The sequence below is a fragment of the Acomys minous genome (genome assembly GCF_964271855.1).
Source record: "Acomys minous genome assembly, chromosome: 3".
NCBI classification, from domain to species: Eukaryota; Metazoa; Chordata; class Mammalia; order Rodentia; family Muridae; genus Acomys; species Acomys minous.
The window spans coordinates 73,244,370-73,260,611 of NC_140485.1; the positions used below are offsets into that span (position 1 = coordinate 73,244,370).

Here is a 16,242-nt window from a genome sequence, read left to right on the forward strand (position 1 = left end):
AGAAACTGTTGGTGCTCCTAGTGTCAGATCAATGTGATTGTTTGTAGATCTTAAACAAGACATATGTGAAGAATGGAGCTGGTGCTTGGCATACAATGACTCCCTGTCAGACATCATTACTAGGCTGCCGCAGATGTCATGTGAGAGACAGAGAGAGGATAGAGGCGCACTAACACAAGACTAAACAAAGTCTGTGGGGGATATTCAGTATTAAAACCTATCAAATGAATTTGAATAGATTGTGGGTATGATGCAGGAAGGGAGTGTTAAGGAAGAATAAACAAAGCCAGGTGGGGCCCAGACTGTACCAAGACACTGGGTAGACGCCAGGCCCAGTTATAGGAAAGAGGGGAAACTCCCAAGGAAAGAGATGGTTTGCTATATTTAGAGACTAATAGACACTGGGGACAAATCTTCTGCAGCCCTTTCTGGAGACTGAACATTTTCTATCATGGCTTTCACCTTTGCAGACTCAACCTTAAAATGTTAGGTGACAAAGTAAAAAGATTGAAGTGAAACAGACCTGTAAGAAACTGACCAAAGCAATATAAGTGCTTCTCCATGTTTGTGTTTATTCTTTGAGAATTTCATACAATAATTATTTTGTCATTTTATTTCTTTTTCCCAACTCCTCCAAGATCTAGTTCATCTCTTCCCACTCAAATTCATGTTCTTTTTATCTAAAATGGAGCGAGGGAGAGGGAGAGGGAAAGGGAGAGAGAGAGAGAGAGAGAGAGAGAGAGAGAGAGAGAGAGAGAGAGAGAGAGAGAGAGAGAGAGCCATGTGGCCAGTTACTTTTGAGCATGGGCCCTGCCCTGGAGTATGATCACTCCTTTGAAAAAAAAGTGATTTTTTTTTCCTCTCTAAGCAGGTTTCAAATGCAATAGCTTTTTGGCTAGGGCGGGTCTTCGTTTCCATTTCCTCTGTGCTTCCGTTTTGTCTAGCGAGAGCTTGTACAGGTCTTATTTATATTGTCACAGTTTCTGTGAGTTCATTGTATACCTACCCTGTTATATCTGAAAAAACACTATTTTCTTAAAGGTGTCCACAACCTCTTGCTCTTTCACCCCTTCTTCCATATAAATCCTTGGCTATAAAGGAGAGGGGTGTGATAATGCTATGGGATCTGTTTAGATCCAACACAGCTCATGCACCAGGTCAATGCAGATGACAAAAGTTCATTGTACTCAAACCTCTACTGACTGATTAGAGCCACAGAACAGACTCGGGAGCCGAACTGTGATCCTGAGACAGAGTCTTAGAGAACGTTTAAGCATGAAAACAGCAAACATCTGTGTCAAGTTACAGTTACATTTTCCCCACCATTCAGGACTTAGGAATAGAGGACATCCTTAGGAGCATGCCATTGTAGTACACTTATTTGGTTCCCAATGATTGGGTTATTCAGCTGTGGCAGGGCGCCTTGCCTAGCATTCATGTCTCAACTTTTAAACCAGGATGTCAGTTACCCACATACATGTCTCTCCCTGCCACAGGATATCAGTTACCCAGGGAGGTCTTGAAACTTAAACTTTATTCGACCCATTTTCAGAACGAAAGTTTTAATCAAAGGGGCCCCAGTATGGTCCCTTCTTACAATAAATATACCCCCAAATCCCTCAATTTCTGCATGCGGTCCTGCTGTGGATCTTTGTGGTAACTGTAATCTGCTGCAAGATGAAGTTTCTCTGATTAGAGTTGAGGGACACCTGCTCTATGGGCACAACAGCATGTCATTAGGAGTCATTTTATTGCTATATTCACTTATCAAATTTTAAAAATTATCTGTTGTTCTATCATGTCCAAATGCTCAGTGAAGCCCAGGCCTTTCCAACCACTATCCATGTCCAGGCATTCCCAAATCCAATCTGTGCTTTAGACTTCTCTGTAATCCCTGTTTCATCAGCTCCAATGCCACTGTATGCATCTCAGATATCCTTACGTCTTAGGATATGGGAAAACTTTAGCAAGTTTCTATTTTTTTAAATTCACACAACCATGATTTCTTACCTCAGAACCATCTTCTAACCACAGCAAGTACACGTGCTAAATACCTTCATTTCACATGAGCAAGGCAAGAAAGACTCTGAGGAGCCATATAATCCAGAATAAAAAGGCTGAGCTGTTGCTTTGACAAGGGACCATTCCAACTTCAGGATGTCCTGTGTCTTTAGTGCTCTCTTTACTTGGGGTCTCAGCTCCTCAGAGGGGCTTTATAGAGAAACGCTGCTGGACTGAAGTCAACAGGAGTCCCTTAAAGTTGTGCCAAGTACCCCATGCTACACTTTTCCCCCTTCTCCTAGTACACATGGCCAGGCTTGCTCCCCTGTGCTGCTTTTAAACACCTGCTGTCCCTGCAGTTAACATCCAAAACTAATGAGAAGCCGTATTAATAACAATTATCATAATAAATTGGCCTTTGATTACATCTGTCACCTGAGAATTTCAAAGACTTTACAAACATCAATTAGTAATTACAGCTCCCCAGACTGCTTTCAGAGATCAGGGATCATTAAGGTCACCTCTATGTTGTGCAGGGGATCATGAAGGGCAGCTCCAGCTTAAGCTGGTTCAGATCTAGAGATCTCTGGCTCTTCATGGGAAGCTTAAGTGGAAAGACACATCTGACATCACAATTAAGGGATACAACCAACACATAGCCCTCAGTCCCTATTGCTGAGAAATGGAAAGTAGCAGCTCTGGCCTCAGAAGGCAGCTCATAGATTTCCCACTTCCCTTATCGTGGGAGAAAAACAAACTGAGATGCAAACAGTGGCCTCAGCTCAGCTTCTCCTAACCCCCAACTCATACATGCACTTTCTCTGAAAACTGTGTTTTCCTATGTCTTATAAAGGCCCTAGCTGTATAGGGGGATGATGATGATGATGGTGATGATGATGATGATGATGATGATGACGACGACCATTTACTAAGGGCTTTCTCTGTGTCAGTGAGTGATTAATTAGATGCAGCCCTGTCCTCAGGGAACTCATAGTCCAGTAGAGAAGACAATGGTGAAAACAAATGTGCGCAATGAACTGTTCCAGGAAGCATGATGTCAGAAGGCCTAGTATGTGCCTTGGAGGTAGACAGGACTTGCTGCAAAATGAGCAGTGCTTGAATTGACTATCAAAGTCTAGGTGCCTATTTCCCAGGCAAGAAATGGAATAGAAGAGGGCATGTCAAATGCATACAGCATATGGACCAAAGTCCAAAGTTGGGAGGACTCTTACTACATTTGTGAGATTTAGTGAGGTTGTCTATGGGGCTTGGAGAAAAAGCCAGAGACACTCAGAGACTTGGTAAAGGGAGACTTGACTACTATGCTAAAAAAAAAAAGCGTGATTTCTTTTCTTCTGGTGAAATTAGGAAATCTTTGTAAGTATCTTGGGAATAATCTCAACATTAACTTGTTACAATCATACAGGTATGTGTGCATCCCTGTTTCAGGCACATGTGCACACAAAGCTCTGTTTAGCCTAGTGAGATGTGCAGATGGCGTCGTTCTCATTAGACAGACACAAGCACCGTCATGAAGAAAGCTTAGAGAATTTTCTCAAGGTCACTCCAACTGATGAGACAAAAGAAAGACGAATATCAATTTTCCTTTCATTGATGGCATGTTTGGCATGTTTAGGCATGATAGGGATAGAAGAGTCTCCTATTTTCACAGCCTTTACATTCATCCATTATACAAATAAGTAATTTCATACAGTGTTGTGTTAGAATTGTAAAGAATGATTGATGATGATGATGATGATGATGATGATGATGATGATGATGGAGGAGAAAGTGGTCCAGAGGTGGAGGGAAGAGACGTGTTGGGGCTCTGCTCAGGAACCCACTGAGAGTTTTAAACAGAATGGTGGCACTTAGGTAATTCATTCATTCTCATATGTGAACATGTAATTTACGGTATTTTTAAACTGTGACCATTACTGCAGTAAAGAAGCAGTGAAGAAGAAGTGAAGGAGAAAGATGCATACAGTTATAAATATTTATAATTTTGGAAGCATGTCTTCAATATAAGATGCCAAGAAAGAGATGGTCAGTTATGGTGTTCTGATTGACTGCTGTGTATTTCTGGTATTTGTTGCTAAATCCCCTTCTCTCTGCGCTGAATTAGTTAATATTTTCCTTTTTCTTATGTCTCTGTCTTTTGATCTGTTTGCCTCTTCCTCTCTTTGCCTTTCTCTATCTCTGTCTCTGTCTCTTCTCTCTCCATATATGTACATATATATGTATATATGTGTGTACATGTATATATTTATACATACATATAAGTTGTTTCTGCATGGATATATTCCTGTTTATATACTCACACATGTGTATGAATATACATGTGTGTACAGGTGAACATCTACATGTTGTGATGGCTGGTCTTAGTTGTGAGCTAAACACACGTGGGAAGTGGAAATCTCAATTTGAGAATGGCTCCTGTCAGATTGGATTTTGAAGCATTTTCCTGATTGCCAGTGGATGGGACAGGGCCAAGCCTACTGTGGGTGGCCCTATCCCTAAGCAGGTGGGCCTGGGCTGAAGAAGAAAGATGGCTGAATGGGAGCCTAGTAACCAGCCAGTAAGCTGCATTCCTCATGGCCTTTGCTTCAGTTCCTGCCTTGAGTTCATTTGGCAATCCTTGATGACAGTCTGTAAGTTTTAGGCCAGGTAACCCCTCTCCCTGGCAGGCTGCATTTTGCCACCATGTTTATCATCATGACAGAGGCCAACTAGAACACATGTCTAAGTCTAAAGCTGATGTCCAGTGTCTTCCTCAATCCCATTCCACTGTGTTTATTGAGGCAGCGAGAACATATAGAGCTTGTTGACTCGAGCTAGTCTAACTAACTGACTTAACCTAAGAATCCTTTGTCTCTTTTTCCGAGGTGCTGGGCTTATAGGTGATATGCCACACTTGCCTGGCTTTTACACTGGTTCTAGAGTTCTGAACTTTAACCATCCTGCTTAGAGAAAGAACGTGTTATCCATTGAGCCATTTTCCCTATCATCCTATAGGATTGCTTCTGGCAGCCTTGCCATAAATTCATAGGGCCTAATTTTTGCGTGGTCAGGGATGGTGTTATTTCAACTGACAGGCTAGGAAGAGAAGTAACAGTATTCAGTGAGTCAATTCACGAATGAACCTGAGTTTCGTTAGCTACCTGAGTTCTTCCCCAAATGCCGAGCGGGATCACTGATCAAGGATGAATGCCTGGAAGTACATTCAGGATGTTTGGAACTAGCTGGTCCTCACAGAAAGAACAGGTAACTCTGTGAGTCGATTACAGGATGGGGACCATGGCTAAGCCAACTGACTCTGGAACCAGGGACACAGGCCTCAGTTCCAGAGGAAGCGGAAGAGGTGGAGGTCCGAGAACCCACCCTATTTTGAATTGGCATTTGAGGAGTATAAATGGAGGTCCCCAGTTGTAAGTGATGTTCCCCTTCCTGGCTGATCGAAGCTTGGCCTATCCTGGCTGTGAGAAGGGGTCTGCTATGGGGATGTTCTGTGTGGTTTGAGCCAGAGAGCACTGGGCAGAGGCTTTAAGCAAGGAGAGAAGAAAGTGAAGAACTGAATCAATCAGATAGTGTGCAATTGAGAGGGTTGCCCTGAGCCCGTAAGTTCAAGTCTTATCTTGGCAACATCAAGCCCCTGTCTTAAAAAGAAAAAAGGAGCCTGGCATGCTGACACTAATTCATAATCCTAGAACTTGGGGAACCAGAGTTAAGGATTAAGAGATCAAAGCTGACCTGGACTACATAGAAAAACGTTGCTTTAAAGGGGGGCGAGGAGAGAGAGGAGGGAGGGAGGGAGGGAGACAGACAGACAGACAGACACAGAGACACAGAGACACAGAGACAGATAGAGACAGACAGACAGAAACAAAGACACAGACAGAGAAAGCAGAGAGCAGGAGGAAGGTGGACAGACAAAGCATCCCTTGCCTGCCGTGACCAGGCTGCAGAAGGGCAGTTGCTTAACACAGCCCGAAGAAGACAGAGAGGCCCCATCAGAGGAGTCCAGTTTCACCTTGTCCAGTATAGTCTTTTTATGGCAGCAGGGGAGACAGTTTCCTGGTCAGCCATGGCCTACAGTTCCTGTGTGCCTATGCAGGAGGTCTCCACAGTGTTAATAAGCATCGGGCAAAAGCCTCCACTCTCCCGCACATGCCGGGCATGGATAGTGGCCCTATCTGGAGAGCAGACATTGTCCTTGAGCTGGCATGGATACTGTTTTGAATCTAGTAGCATCTTGGCTGTCCCCAGGAGGGCCTAGGCCCCAATGCAGAATACCAGGCACCTTAGAAACACCATTATGGGGTCTAACTTTTTATGTATACCAAATTCTATATTTAAGAATGTTTCTCAATATTGTAATGACTTCCGTTCTATTTTTACTACAAATTAAATTGATTTAATCTATATCTGAGATATTTTTAAATGCTTTCTGTGATGCTTGTTTATATCATTTGCCCAGTTTCAGCAAGTTTTACACCTTTTCTCAATCAGTTTCCAAGTTATTTATACATGACAGATATGAACTCTTCCTCTGGGTGATGTTGCAGGTTTCTCAGTTTGTTACTCATCTTTTGACTTGACTTAAAGTGTTTTTGTCACAGTAAATAAAAATGTAGTCCAATACATCATTTTGATTTATTTTCTAAAATTCAATACTGAGCTGTAGTTAAACAGCCTTTTATACCCAGGAATAAACAAATCCACCTGTGGTTGCTTCTAAGTCTTATGTAGATTTTTTTGATATTTATATTTCTGATGATCACTACTTATTTTAAGGTACTAAGTAACATATTATATTAGTTTCCTTTCTCATTATTGTGACCAAACATCTGACAAGAGATAAATTAAGGAAGGAGCTATTTATTTAGACTTATGAGTTAAAGGGTTGCAGCCCATGGTGCAAAGTAATGGCAGCAGGGTAGAAACAATGGGCCACATTGTGTCTACCATTAATAACCAGAGGTTGTATTCTCTGCAATTGTCCCCACCAGTTTCAAAGGGATGTTTCTTGATGGGGCAGAAGTAGTGGGACTAGATTCATCTGTGGATATAAGGATAAATATTTTAAAAAACCACAACCAATCAAAACACGTAGTTGTGGAGCCCAGTCCCAATGGATACATCTACAAAAATCTCTGCCCCCTAAGGCTCAGGGAACATTGTTAAAGAGAATACAGAAAGATTTTTAAGAGCCAGAGGATAAGGGCATTTGCTGTGAGACTGTATCTCTTAGTGATGTCAGAATCTTCCATAAACTGCATAAGGATGCATCAACAGACATGCCAAAGTGGACTGAAAGCCTACAAGGTCTCACTACTAACAAAAAACTATAGATGATTAAAGTATATTGATGTCTTAAGATATTTTGCTTATGTATTTTTGTAGTGGTTTCGGAGTTTTGTGTCCTATCACTTGGTATTTGATCAGTTGAGCTGGTTTTTCTGTGGGGGAATAGCTAAGCCTTTTACTTAGGAGCATCAATTTTCTCAATACTATTCATTGAAATAACATTCATCTCTACAATACACGGTTTGGGTTTGGGTTGGTTAGATTCAGTTGGTTGCAGATATGTTTATTCCTAGGGTCTTACTTCTGCTCAGTGGCCTATGTGTTCAATTTTCTGCTAGTACCATGTTGGTTTGCTTATGATGCTGCTGTAGTAGGACTTCAAATTAGGTGTTGCGAGGCTTCCAACTTTCTCATTTTTCTTTAGACTGTTTTGCCTGTTTGATTCCTTCTCACTCCTACATAAGCTTCATGATTTTCCCCTAGTTATATGAAGAATGCTGTTGATTCTCTTAAAAAAAAAAAAAAAAAAGAATTGCCCCAGCACTCAGGGAAGCAGAGGTAAGGAGATCGCTGTGAATTGAAGGCCAGCCTGGTCTACAAAGTGAGTCCATGACAAACCCTGTCTCAAAAAAAATCTGAAAGAAAACTAAGAATTGCATTGAATCTGCAAGGTGCTTTGAGTATTTTACTTCCAGTAATCTATCAGGTCACTAGTTTTTCTACCTAATACGGGGAGTTCTATATATGCATGCATGGTATGTTCTTTAGCTTACTCTTTAGCCACGTTTTATACACTTTTGATTTTTCTCTTTATTTCATTTTTATAGTCATTTTTTCAAATGTTTATTAAGCTTCTCTTTTGGGATCCTCGTAACTGATAATTATTTCTGGGGCGATTTTGTGTCACTTTTTTCACTTCCTTTATGAGTTAGACTAATTCTCTTTGCATTTTTCCGTCTGGTTTCTCTAATGTTTCTGCTTTTAACTTGTCTATTTCTAAACCAAAAATTTTCCCAGAACATTCATGTCATTGTGAAGTGGTGTATAACCTCTATTTTCCCCTTTTGGCCTCTTGATTTTCCTGGTGGGAAACTCTTCCATCCTCTGCATGTGGTTGCTTTATTATTTATCCAGGATTCTATTTTGTAGATTTAAAGTGGCTTACTAAATTTACAATTCACAAACACTCTCATATGACATGATAGTGAAATATAAGATTTAAAAGACAGATTATTTATTCTTTTGTAAAAGGGGTTTGGTTGTCAGTACATATGGAGGTCAGAGAACAATTTTCAAGAATCTGTTTTCTTCTTCCAGCATGTAGATTCATAGAATCAAATCAGGTCATGAGCTTGGGAGCAAGTGCATTTACCCACAGAACAATCTAGCAAGCCCCTGCAGTATAGATTTACTTGGTGTTTATTTTGTTCCATTGGTGGTGAGTTTTTATGATCAGTTGTTTACTTTTGAGATCTTTTTCCCTCTTGATGGCTTGAGTTGACAGTCCTAGGCACATTTCATTCATGTTTGTCTCTTGCCATGTTGCCAACCAGGACTATGAAGTACTTACAATGTTCTGTTTGTTAGTTTCGTTGAGGTTATGGATATCAACTGATTGATTATTGTTTTCCTGTATTGTTTCTGAAAAGTTGGCAGGAATATTGGATGCTGTATTGTTACTGATTTCAACTAAACAGAAAAAGCAATGATAAAATTTAATATTTTAACGTAATAACTGAGTAGGAGGTTGAGGAGCAGCTTTGATTGAGACTGGTCATAGGTTATGTTTGGAGTAGGAGGGACAGGGGTAGATAGACTTTTCTTCAAGGTCTGAATATTTTATTGTAAATATCTCCTGTACAGAGATATGAGCCTGAACATCAAAAGTAACAGTGCTAGGAACAAATTTGAGAGTCATGAAGACTGAATATTCAAAGACTGTTGGTCAGGCAAAGGATAAATAGCTAACCAAAAATATGAGGGGTGGAGAACGAGACAAAGAAAGACAAGTGATAAAAACCCAAAAATACAGAATAACCCAAAAGTGGAGTGTATGGGAGAAGTCGGAGAAAGAACGATCTGTTGCAGCTAATGATGACAGGTCAAGAGAGACTGGGTTGCAACAGTAGCAATTAAAGATGAACTTCAGCTGCTCTTCCCTGACCATAATGGGAGCCTCTGACTGAAGGAAGGTGCAAAGGGAAGGAGATATGAAACTGGATTCGCCTGGGAATACATTCAGGGGAAGATTTGAGAACTTAAGTTTGGTGGTAAGTTTTCTGAATAGGCTAGCATGAGACTTAGCCATTTCCTCCCTGAGAGCTGGACTCTGGGTTCTGCCTACTGTAAGGTGGAATCACAGCCTGATGTTATCCAGGAACAACTGACAAGGTGACAATGGACAGTGTCCTCCCAGCATGGGCTGTCATCACAACCATCCCCCCGGCAGCCCGAGACCTCACTTAACTTCATCTTGGTGACTACACACATGCCTGTCAGTAACCTAAGTCTTGGACCACTCTGGCCCTCTTACCAACTAAAGACATCTCTCATGCCTTTTTCTCAGAGGAGTCTGGCTCTCCTTACGTTTCTGGAGCCCATGTGCCTGCCTTTGTGTCTCTGACTTTCTGAGTTCTTTTAGGTTCCTGTGTCAAATCAAAGCAGTTCTCTTTACACTGAAAACTTCTTAGCCTGTTTGTTATCTGCCATCTTCATGTGTCTACATATGACTTGAAAAAGCAGGTGAATGGCAAAGGGTGATTGCATACAGATGCCCAGGGGGGGAAAAAGGCCACTTGCTTAAAGGTTATTTTGTATCTCAGCCTGGCTTGCCATCTGTGTAACCTTGGGAAATGTCATTTAATCTTGTCTTCTGACCGGGGGAGGGGGGAGAGGGGGAGAAGGGAGGAGTGTAGTGTTCTAAACCTAGTTGAAGAATGAAAAGACATAAAATATGCAGAGTTGTGGCGTGTGAAGAGTGGGGTTATTTTTGAAATGTCCTTAGCACTTATTTCATGGATTTGATCCCACAGAAGACAAGCAACAGCTTAAGGATCAAGGTTGAAGGAACCCTGGATGGAGAGCGCAGAAACCTTATGGTACTTAAGTATAGGGTGGACTAATGTGGTGGGGGAGCCTGGGAGTCAGACAGAGCCTAGCTGTGCGTTGCATTCCTAGGGTCAGGGGTGGCTGGGTTAAGACCACAGCAGGACTCCCCCTGACCCAACTTAGCGACACTCACTTCTTGGATAGCCTCCACCCCCACTTTCTGTCCTGTGTCTCACAGCATTATCACCCTTATCTGCTCCTTTATACAACAGTTTTAACAGGCTAAAAAAAGAAAAAAAACTGAAATTTGCCGCCTTCTTGTTTCTATAACCCTCTTGCTTTTAAAGCATAGAGCAAAGTGCTATATATAGCTCTCTCTCACACCAGGGCCCAAGTAATCCGTTGTGATTATAGCCACTCCAGACTTCTTTATGTCTTCAGCGAACTCTTCATTTTCCTACTTCCGTTGCTTAGGCACATCTGTTCTTGAGTGTGGGCCGCCCTCCTTGACACTTCATGTAGCTCACTCCCACTTCTCTTCCAGGTGTCAGGCAGAGTGCTCTTTCAAAGCCGTAAAGCATCTCCTTCCTCCCCACAGCCCACTTTGTTTTCTTTACACCTAACACTGTTTGCTCCTATTGCCTGTGGCTACTTGCAATTAGATATTTACTTGTGGGGACGTCGTCATTTAATGCTTATCTTCATCCCAGGGATGTCCAGCTTACAAAGACAAAGACCGTTTTTTTATTTCATTCATCGTTCTAGCTGCGGTACCCAGAGCAATAGTGATCATTCAATGTGTGTCTGTTGAAAAACGGACCAAGTATAATGAACGAAGGCTTAGGTAGGTTGTCCTTTAGAAATGTGCATAAGCCAAAGTAGCTAAAAGAAATCTAAGGCAAGTCTGAAGACTGAAGGTCAAGTCCTATCATGCTAACTGAGGAAGCCCAATATTAGAGAGAAGACAAAGACACAAGATCAGGAGCTGGGCAAAAAGCATTTGAAAACTGAGGTCAGGATTAGACCCTCATTATAGTACATTAGGAGTCCAATGAGATAATATGGTAAGAACTCAAGTATTAGCCAATTCCCCAAGGCTTCTCCATCAGTGAGGTGGTATACCTTAACCTTATGCCTACTGGGTGATAAACAGAAGTTATGGGCTCACTTGGATGGCAAGGATACTTGCACTGAGATCTTAAATTGGAGGAGTATCTGACAATTGCAAAAAAAAAAACTGTTGGAGGCTGGGTGAGTGTGCTATTGGCAAAGTCAGACTTGGCTTCCTATAAAGCCATTTATAGGAATATGGTAGGCAATAGTGTAAAACTGATTTGCATAAGACAGGGTAGTATAGAGTGGTATCAAGACACAAGAAGGTAGGCTACTGGAAAAGTAGGAATAATAGCAGTATCCAAGGCCAGATTCAGTGCTTGAGGATGTCTTCAGGATGTGCCTTTTTCTCCACAAAAGAAGGTTGCCTCTGCATTTGGTTTTGGAGATTAGAGCCATAGACAGAGATGGTGGCCTGCTCGGTCTTCAACAGCTCTGGCAGAGCATGAAACATAGTGCAAGTCTCAACACAACTACCGAAGTGCGGTTGTCATTAAGGTGTATCCCACGGTGACACATACCCGAGCAAAGACTGTCAAGTCTGTGGCAGGAGGAAGGATATGGGTGAGGTTTAAAAGGTGAGAAAATAATGTGTGCTGTCCCAACACAGATTATAGACTACGTGTATGATATAGTAGAGATGGCGCAGAAAATACAGCACCCTCCACAGCCTGAGCACAAAGGAAGTACTTATTTCCTGCTTGTTAATCTGATTGGGACTCTGGACATGTGCACACTGACCAGACCTCCCACGTAATAGAATTTACAGTGTCCAGCGTGCCTGGACATGATTTGCTTGCTGACAATCCAATCAACCAGAAGGTCAGGAGAATGACTCGGGGCTTTGTAATTCTTTGCCTAATTCTAACCAACAAAGACAAATAGCTCACGGAATTAAAGCTGTCAGGAACCTGGGAGAAAGTGAACATGTCAGCGTCATGCTTGTGAAAGTCAGGAAGACACTTAGTGTCAGCAGACATGCTCTCTGCATTATAGAAAGCAGACTTTGCAAAGTGCAGGAGTTGAAGGGGGTAGTGTTAGGAAATGGCCTGGCTTTCAGGCTTGAAACCATGAAGGGGAAGGCGATGCTAGGTCGTTAGAAAGTACCACAAAGGATGCAGGGAGGAAGAGTGGGTGATGGAACAAATGCTTGTAGCTACCCAGGATTCTCACCCATGTAAACACACATATTTAAAAAATTCCCAGCTGGGCATGGTGGCACCCACCTGTAATTCCAGCACTCAGGGATGCAGAGGCAGACAGATCTCTATGAGTTTGAGGCCAGCCTGGTCTACAAAGCCAGTCCAGGACAGCAAAGGCTACCCAGAGAATCCCTGTCTCAACCAAACCAAACCAACCAAACAAAATTCACATAGAGGGTGGGTTAATCTTTGCTCTTTCAGGAAGGAGGTGCTGAGAAGAGTCCTGGAAGAGGCAGCTGAGACGTTGGCAACATCAGGTCCTAGACGTGGCTCCTGGTCATAAGTGTGTGCTAACTTGATGAAAAATTTGTCAGATTGTATTTAAGATGAGTATTTAAGGTGTGTCTTTGTGCGTCATTTCTAATGAACAGCGCAAGAGTTAAGTTCTCTTCAGGACCTCTCTTCGTGCTAAGTTACCCATTGATTAGAATAACAATAATGCTTAGCTTATTCATTTAATATTTTCTTGTTAAAACTTTGTGGGTCTGAGCGTTCTGTATGCGTGTGTGTGTGTGTGTGTGTGTGAGTGTGTGTGTGTGTGTGTGTGTGTGTGTGTGTGTGTGTGTGTGTGTGCACCGCAAGTACGCCTGATGCTCTCTGAAGCCGGAAGAGAGGACTGGATCCCTTGGAACTACAATCAAGGTCACTGTGAGCTCCCATATGGGCTCTGGGAACTTAACCTGGGTCCTCTGCAAGGGAAGCCTGTACTTCTAACCGCTAAGCCATCCTCCTCTCATCCCCTTCTGTGTAGCTCTGACCTTCACATTCGCTTTAGTTGTGACAGCGTCTTCACGCTCTGCTCTGTTGGGATGCCACCTCTTCCTCGGCCGTGCTTGCATAGTTAGACAAACACATTTCTCTTAGGCTTCACTTTGGATGCCTCATGTTTAAGCAGAAGGCTCTTTTCTATATTCAATGTTATTCCCTGTGAGTACCTTCTTAAGTGTAGGAAGATTGGGTCTGATCCCCTTAAAGTTAAGATACTCACAGTGAATCTCCTGCCTGTGTTCACGGATGCAGAAGCATGGGTTCGGAGGGCAGGCATAAGGAACTTGAGCATCTGTGGGTTTGGTACCCATGTGGGTTCTGGACAACATCTAGCTTAGATACCAAAGGATGACTATATTGTCAAATTACTCCAACAGTCTTGGCTTCATCCAACCTTCGCCCACTGTTACATGCAACTACCATGCATAAAAATGGCAAGTTTTCTTATATAACATTTTCAAAATCTTCCTCCTTTGCACCAATGTGAGGTTGATGAGCCTCTGAGTCATGTCTTCCACATCTCCCACTCTTCAGTTCCCAGGGGTGGTCAGTATGATGCCACCATTTGGAGGGTTTCGGTTCCCTGAGGGTCCCGTTTACTCAAACTACCTCAGGATCTTTAAACTAAGCACAGAACTGAAAACCAACAGGAATTTAAGGACTGTCCTCTTTCTTTCAATTTGAAAAAGCAAAATGTTAGTTTGTTAGCTTCAGCTAACAAGTCATGTATAAGTTTAGACTTATTTGTGACTTCAGCCCTTAGTTCTCCTTGTCTATGTGTCTTTTTGATCATTTTTCTTTCTGTCTTCTGGATATGTTCTTTAATTAAAAAACTAAACTTTTCCTTTAAATAGAACAAGGTTCAATTTTCATATGTAATCCTAAAAGGAATACTTGAAATGTTTCAGCCATGATTTGTTGAACTGTTTAACACTTACAATTTCCATCCTATAAAATTCAGTCATTTTTTTTCACACAGCGATATTTTCATGATGAGAAAAGGTTTGATTACCCCAACTCAGCCTTCTTCCTTTAAGGGGCACCTCAGGCTGTTAGGTTGGGCAAATGCAGTAGATAGAGGATCTATATCTGCAATAAACTTGACCATTGTCTTGAGCCTCCACCTTACAGAAGTTACAGCGTGTCAACACTAGAGCTATTTAAAATATCTGAATATGTAAGATCTCAGGATAACCAGTTAGTGCGAAGACTGACGTACAAGAATGTCAGCAGGATGAGAGTTTGTAGTGAGTGCTCAGCTTCTGGCATCTCCTGCTTAATACTGGCTAATTATTTGGATGAGACATCAGAAAAAAATACTTTCTAACAATGTGTGATAGAAATATTGGAGGTTATTGGGATCAGAGCAAAGAAGAAGAACTCACAGTGATAAACGTGATTCTTTACTTGAGATGGGAGGTTGGAAGTGTTATGTGAAACTCAAAATAAATCATGAAAATGCAATAATCTAGATAACGATAATATGAACGAGACCTAATAAAGACTGTGCTTTTCTGTTCTTGGTATTGCACACTGAGAGACCCAAAAGGGAAGGAGTCCCAGGATGAGTAGCAAAAGTGGCTCGGAATACTTGAACTCTTATCTTAGAGAGGTTTGCTGACGGGAACATTCATGGTCTGACAACTGTCTTTCGGTATCATAACTCTTTTCCTCTTCCAGCAAGGGCAAACTTTTTGTTTGGAACTAGAGTTGGGACAGTGGGACTTAATTATAGGGAGTTGCACTTGAGCTAAGAGAAGAGACAAGTTACAGTGCTCAGGAACATGCACGGATGGAACTAATTCTGTCGGCAACATTCCCTTCTCTTCCCTGCACTGGGTGGAAGATGTAGAAGATTCCATTTCCCTCCCTCACTGAAACTGGGTGTGGCCATATACTCTAGTTCTAGACAATGAAACAAGAGTAGAACTGAGAGTCACTTCTGACCGAAAGCGTTGGATTTCTAGAGTTTGCCTTTTCAGCATTTGTTTCCTTTGGGTTAAAATGGATTTGAGCAGCCACCTTGATCTCTCAGAGTAAATAAGTAATTTACATGCCATTCCATGCCATCCCTCCGACAGCAGTACACCTGTGTAGATCTGGTGCTCTGAGTATACAGTACACCTTTGCTGTTTCTATCCATGGAAGTAAGGGGGTGGTTATTTTTACAACACAACCTTCTAACCTGATGGACCCAAATACCTTCGAGATTGTGTAGACCCTGGAGTCAGCCTTGGCTTCTTGACAGATGTTCAGCTTGGTGCCTCACCTTTGCAGTCTTTGATTTTACTTCCTTTGCTACATTGCCTTTAAACTGTAATTTAGTCAGCTGGGATTTCCACCAGCCTCAGCATCTCCTGGGAAATGAGTTCCAATAGAGAAGGCTAAGACAATTCTCTTCATGAACACACTTGGCTGGAACTCCACAGTATGCCAGTGATGTCACAGGTTTATGGAATGTGTTCACTTGGGAAATAGCTAAAAGTTCACATAGTAAAGATTTTAAATACAGACTAACAGACACACGCGTGCATCACACAGCGAGAGAGAGACAGAGACAGAGAGAGACAGAGACAGACACAGACAAATAGAGACAGACAGGCAGGCAGGCAGGCATATAGACAGAAACAAAAAGACAGAAACCTACACACACAGAGAGAAAGCGATTTAAAAAAGCTTTAGTCATAAAGACTATGAAACCCATCAAATGTTCTCAGGGTCAAAACAACTATTTGAAACATGAATTTGTGGTTTGATTCATAACAGGTGTCACATAGACTTGTCTCTTGTCAAATGTTCATTC

General features: G+C 41.9%; 1 protein-coding gene across 16 annotated transcripts in view; it reads left to right on the plus strand.

Moving 5' to 3' along the window:
- The window catches only part of PTPRT (protein tyrosine phosphatase receptor type T), a 1,106,784-nt gene that overhangs the window by 888,331 nt on the left and 202,211 nt on the right, over nucleotides 1–16,242 (plus strand). The window lies entirely within an intron of this gene.